The following is a 6,000-nucleotide window of genomic DNA, read 5'->3' on the forward strand; positions in this document are numbered from 1 at the left end:
ACAAAATCTTTAACTGTATTATATGTGCAAAAGCTTGCCAAAGGGCAAGAACCCCAATTGCCAAAACCCAAGTAGGTCATTGGAAGATGATGAAGGAGTCATACTCATTGTCAGTATATGCTAGCATGAAATATTGACTGCTCTCCACCGGCTGATTGGTAGGTTAGTTAGTCAGTTATTAAGAGAGTTACTTCATGCGGTTTGCTAGCTCACATTTTGATTTACGTCTTCATTCAAATTCAATTCCATCATTCCCACCACAATCACGGTGCTTTTAACATCGCTGTGTTGGTAAAGCAGGGAAATGATGAAAGTGTATCTGTGTTCAGTTGATTTTTTTTGCAGTTAAACAATAGAATCACATTACTGCTCTTTAGATTGATTTGAGTGCGACGTTATGTGTCAGGGTAAAGCCACCGAAGCACAGCTATGTTTACTTCTCATAATAATACTGGCTCCCCCATGTGTATACCGGTGCAATATATTTAACGACTAATATAATTTCATTGCTCATATCCCACTGTGTGTTTAGGTTCTCCAACCCCCCTGAGTGTTTATTAACCTCATATGATTTTCCTCAAGATATTGGTTCGTATTCATAAGGCAGCCGCCTCCATATCAAACGTCCATTTCCTACCAAGTATGGCAAAAGTGTGTGACAGGCATCACACAAACAGCGCACAGCTGGTCCTGAAAATACATACATACCTGCAGTAACAAGGGACTGCAAATAGCTCTTTGGGAACCGTAATATTTTCCAAGTTTATGAAATTTCCATCCATTTGCATGAGTCAAACAATATCCTGTAGAAAAGGTATGACTACCTAAACTGCACTACAGGGGTCCCCTAAACTGGCAAGGCAACAACATTCATAGCCACAGAAGCTCTCGGCCTACTGACAAAGGGGAATTGATTAAAAATAAGAATTTAATTAAGCTGGTTTTGAATCAGCAACAATTGCAAGGCATCCGTGCAGCCGGTACAGACAGATTTTTTTTTTTTTCCCACACATTTCATAAAGCAGTCACACGAGACTCATTAAAGACAGTTGGACAGAAAAAAAAAAAAAAGAAAAAAAAAACATAGCTGACATTGATCACTGTGAGGGTTATTCATTCTAAACATATAGCACAGGCAGTGCTGCACTATCATGCCAAAATATTGATGAGATATATCCCATTAGTAACTGTGACACACTTTACTTTGAAGTGTGCATCTTTCTGAGAGTGAGCGGCAATTGCTTTACTGTGATGATCGCCAGGCAGTCCAAGGCTGAGCTCACACGGTGCATAATGAAGTTTAAATTACATCCTTAAATGGGATGTGATTCGCTGAAGTAAAAAACAGAAAAGATCAAAGCATGATCTACATTTTCTCTCCCTTGTAAGTGACAATAATGTTTCGCAGGATGAAGGGGTGGAGTGTGTTTTTGACTCAAAGTACATGCAGGAGTACAAATGTAGTAACTAGAAGGACACCTTAGAAATTCTAATGCGATGTTGTGGAACAACATTTTACAAATATAAGAGATATACATACATGCAGATAGAGAGATTAAATAGATATATGGAGCTATTTCTCTTGCATGAAGCTAAAATGCTAAAATTCTGACGTAAGTTGTTTTTAAAGGGAAGAGAAGCATGATGACCTTCTACATGTTATGGCCGAACTTGTTAACCTGATGTGTGTTCTTTTCTCTCAACTGTGATTTTCCCAACATTTGCGCGGCTTTTCACTTGTCAAAACTCTTTATAAACCTGTCCATGAGGGATAAGCTAGGTGAGAGAAGGAATTGTGCTGGAGGGGGAAAAAAAGTAAGAGGGAGGGAGAAAGAAATCCTAGGTGTCAGTCAGAGTGTCTCCTTTGCTTACATTTCACTAGTCTCCTGAAATGCTATTTTGAGCCCCAGACAGCAGGTTGAATCCAGTAGGCAAACTCAAGCCTCCCTCTTGGGAGACACAGAGTGAAGAGGAGCAGGCTGGCCCTGGATCACTTTACACGACAGCGTGATGGACAGGCCTTCCTGGTGTTTGCATCCGCTTAAGGGTAGCAGTGAGAGGGGGGGAGACATACAGCAATCATCATCCCCGCCTACCCCCCACCCCTCTACCTTCACCCCTGAAGATACCCTCAACTGGAAACTTTCAGTGTAGTTACTCTCCGGCTGGGACCCAGGACATTTGGAGTCCTTTAACTGTCAAAGCCAGGTTTTCACCACTGTTGTATCTATCAAGACTGCCTGTGGATCGAAAGAGATTTTCAAAAGAGGGCATCGGCAGATGTAATACTTTTGATTGTCTTGGGCTTTCTCTCTTTTAACAGCTCTAAGGATCGCTGACAGGCTGACAGACCAGGTTTCTGTCAAGATCAGTCAGTTCTTTTTCAGTCCACACAGCCGGAACAATTTTCCTTACACGGTGGTGGAATAAAAGTTGTTTTCCCATGGGAAAATTCAACAATGACTTTATTACCTAAGTCGAGCTGGAGAGTGAGAAAGAGCGAGAGAATGATGCTCGACATAAATGGCTGCATTGACAATGTTAATAATAGATTTAATATACTGCCAGAAAATGCATGAACTTCAATTGCATTGAAGTTCAAATGTCACTGGGACATGAACGTAACACTATCTTCTACAAGTGAAAAAAGAATTAAATGATATATCAATCTTCTGACATAATGTTTGCATAAAGTCTGTCAGTGCTGTTTGGCTGAATAACCCAGCGGCTATTGTCATTCTTTGATAAACTTGGATTATAAAAAAGTTGTACAGTAAAATGGTCGCTGGGTAATACTTTTTTATCCTGCTGTATTAGCAAAATGACAAATTAATTTAGAACGTTGTAATCATGGACCTCAAGAGGGCAGTCCATACATGCAAATGTAATCCTAATGCTAAATATAAGTGATCAAATTGGTGTAGCTTTTTGTCATCTGGTATGTTAACGATGACTTTAAAAATCTTCACTTTTAATGAAAATGTAACAAAATCGAATTATAAAGGAGTAGATGAACTGTCAGAGAATCTGTGCAATTAATTAAAACAAAGTCAGAAAAGTTAAAACTGTAGTCTGAAACCATAAATATTAAGAATAACTGCTGAACTAGAATTTTATATTTGAATAATACTTGAGAAAAACTGATTTGAGAGCATTTTTATATATGTCACAGTAAGTGAAAACTGTGCTGTAGACACCACCATATTCAATATAACATCGTATTATGGGAAATGAAAAGGAGAATTCAGCTATGATGGACAAGCTCTTAACTCGTTTAATATAAACTGTGTGTGACTTTGGAGGCAGAAATTTTTAAAAAAGCAACTTGAACGTCTTCAAGTGGAACAAACACAGTGAGACGAAAAGTGAAAGCAAAGCAAAGAGACAAACATCTCTGACACCTGGAAGGCACCTCTGATTCTACAGGTTAGCTGCACCGTGAACTCTTCAGCATACAACTTTTGATTCCCAGACTCATTTCTCTGCAGACAGTATTTACTTCAGTTTATCACAGGCAGAAAAAAATAACGGGATATATTATTATAACACCTACAGTATGTGAGGATATCACAGACTGTGATCAACTGCTCTGTACCTGCTGGTGAATTTGAAATGTGGATGTGCATGAGCAAATGATTTTATTGCTATTTTCAAATCTAACAAATATGCTATTCAGCGTGCTCCCATTTACTCACTCACTCTTTCTTTTCATATAAATGTATCAGCCTACAGACAAAATGTGTTGCTCACCTTGGGGAAGGTTCATATTACCCATTTGATTTAATTCTCCAGCAAATACAGAGTTGAATAGGCCTCGTGGGAGTCTTTATAAAACGGGCCCAATGATAATCTCTTGCATATTGAGCAGGTATAACATATTAGGAGCCCATACAACTAACTGTGGCGGTTAGAATCTTCGGGCCAAATGGGTTTTAACATCTGAGTATTTGAAGTGATATTCCTGATCGGAAACTAATGGATACCTCTTTGTTTTTTTTTTTTGTTTTTTTTGTTTTTTTTTTCCCGGAGTCTGAGATTGAACAGGCTGATAGCCCCTGAGGTTGTGGTCAGTGACAGCTGTACCGCTTGACCAGGAGCGCGCTGTTGCCGCGCACCCAAGCACCGAGATTAGCGGCCAAGCTGCACTGAAAAGTCCCCGCAGTTGGATGCTCTTGGAAAGTAGGCCTATCTATCTAGCGATCAGTGTTGAGCAAGACTAATGAATGCCCGAAGTCGTGACCAACCGCGCGGTACACATTCGTAATGCGACAACTCGGCTTAGATTCTCCACGATTCACCGTGTCCGTGGATAATTTCTATTTACGTCAGGTGCACGGGGACGCCTGTTATATCTTTGGAACAGCTCTAGGAAAACCCAGGGAACATCAAAAATGACCCACTATCGCAACACACAGATTCATCCAAGTGCCTTGGCGGACCACCACTAAATTTTCGCCCAGCTTATGTTGCTTTCAATGATTGTAAATATAGCGCAGGTCCTCGCCGGCACTGGGACATCAAGTTGATTTTATACGAACCACATAAATTAGGCTGCTGGGCGCTCTCCAGCGTCTCTGACTGCGCTCAGGAGACAGACCAGTCATGTGAATACGAATGCTCAGAGGGCTCTAAAGTAAAAACACATTTTGATCTCAATAGTTAAGTCGTGATTAAGAGCAGAGCTTACCTTTTCCGCTTGGATAGGATGAAAAATCAACCGCGAGTACCGTCGCGTAGGGACATCACTGATTTACAAAAAAGAAGTGCCATGAATGAAACTGAAGTAGGGGAAAGGGGGAGAAAGGATCCTCATCAGAAGCAGCAAAATGCAGTGCAAGCAGAGGAGAAAAAAAATGTTATCCACTACAAAAACTTATCCATGCGCTAAAAAATTGTGGTCCTCATGTGCAAGAGACAGAAAAATCATGTACAGCGATCAACTTTGAGAAGGAGACGCTGTAATTCCTCTTCGGATGTCTTGGGTTCGCAATCCCACGGGCGGAGATACGCATTGATCCAAGCTTGTTTTTCATAAACTTTGTATCCCTAGCCTACGTTTGCCTTAAAATTCCTACTTTATTTTGCCTCCTGAAAATCGGTGGCACCAAACTTACACGTGTGCGTTAAACGCTTCTTGACCCGCGCGTAAAACTTCAATCCAAGAGCGCAAAAAAAAAAGGACTTCTGATGAAAAACTGAAAGCATACAGCTAATTTATTTAAAAAAAAACAAAAAAAACTTGTTTAGACTGATTCGAGGTTGTGTACGCTCCCCCAAAAAAACTCTTAATGGAGGGATGCAGAAAGCGCATCGCCCCCCCAGTGGATTTGGATCAAAGTGTGCCTCAGTGCAGCATCACTTACAGGAGCCGGGATAGGCGGTTCACCGTATCTGTCTGCTAAGCTGTAGATGTCTCAGTAGTATTGTATGAACTCAGTTCCTCAATACTGCCCACCTCTCTCCCTCTCGCTCTCCCTCCGACTGACATCATGGCGGAAGGAGGAGCCAAGCACAGATTTAAGAGCCCCGGTCCTCTTAAAGCCGCACTGCGTTGGAGAGATGCTCGCGCCAAGATGTAGGTGGATGGCGGGGTATGTGTGGACCACAGATGCCTCTGCTGTTTTGCAGTAGCCACACTGCTCCAGTAAACCCGCCTGAAAGCAAGAGGGGGGCACTGTTCACTTTTATACCGAGCCTTGTGTTTCTGCTCTTCATTTCCAACCGAGGTGTACTGTAGCCTATCATCGGCACCTCTGAATAATGATGAGGCTCAAATTCCTTTCAGACATTCCCGAGAGTGTCAACAGGCCATGGCAGAGCTCCTCTCAGGGATGAGAAGAGAAATTAGCCTGATAATGGCTTTGTTCACAGTTTCCATAGTTGCCACGTATAAAATGGTGTCAAATAATTTCTGCGCTGTACGAGCCAATCACAGTTCAGCTTATCATGAGCACATTGAGCACTTAATTGCAAGAAATGATAGAATGCCAACAATAAATT

General features: G+C 41.4%; 1 protein-coding gene across 2 annotated transcripts in view; it reads right to left on the bottom strand.

The window, feature by feature from the left end:
* Positions 1-5,434, bottom strand: part of pcdh11 (protocadherin 11) — a 122,181-nt gene extending 116,747 nt beyond the window's left edge. For both annotated transcript variants that reach the window (XM_023416719.2, XM_023416721.2), the window contains exon 1: positions 4,688-5,434. The gene's annotated coding sequence lies outside the window, so the exon portion shown is untranslated. The remainder of the gene's footprint in view (positions 1-4,687) is intronic.
* Between the last annotated feature and the right edge of the window lie 566 nt (positions 5,435-6,000).

The sequence above is a fragment of the Seriola lalandi genome, unplaced genomic scaffold, assembly GCF_002814215.2.
Source record: "Seriola lalandi dorsalis isolate HSWRI2012SDOR001 ecotype SW California unplaced genomic scaffold, Sedor1 jcf7180002054569, whole genome shotgun sequence".
NCBI lineage: Eukaryota > Metazoa > Chordata > Actinopteri > Carangiformes > Carangidae > Seriola > Seriola lalandi.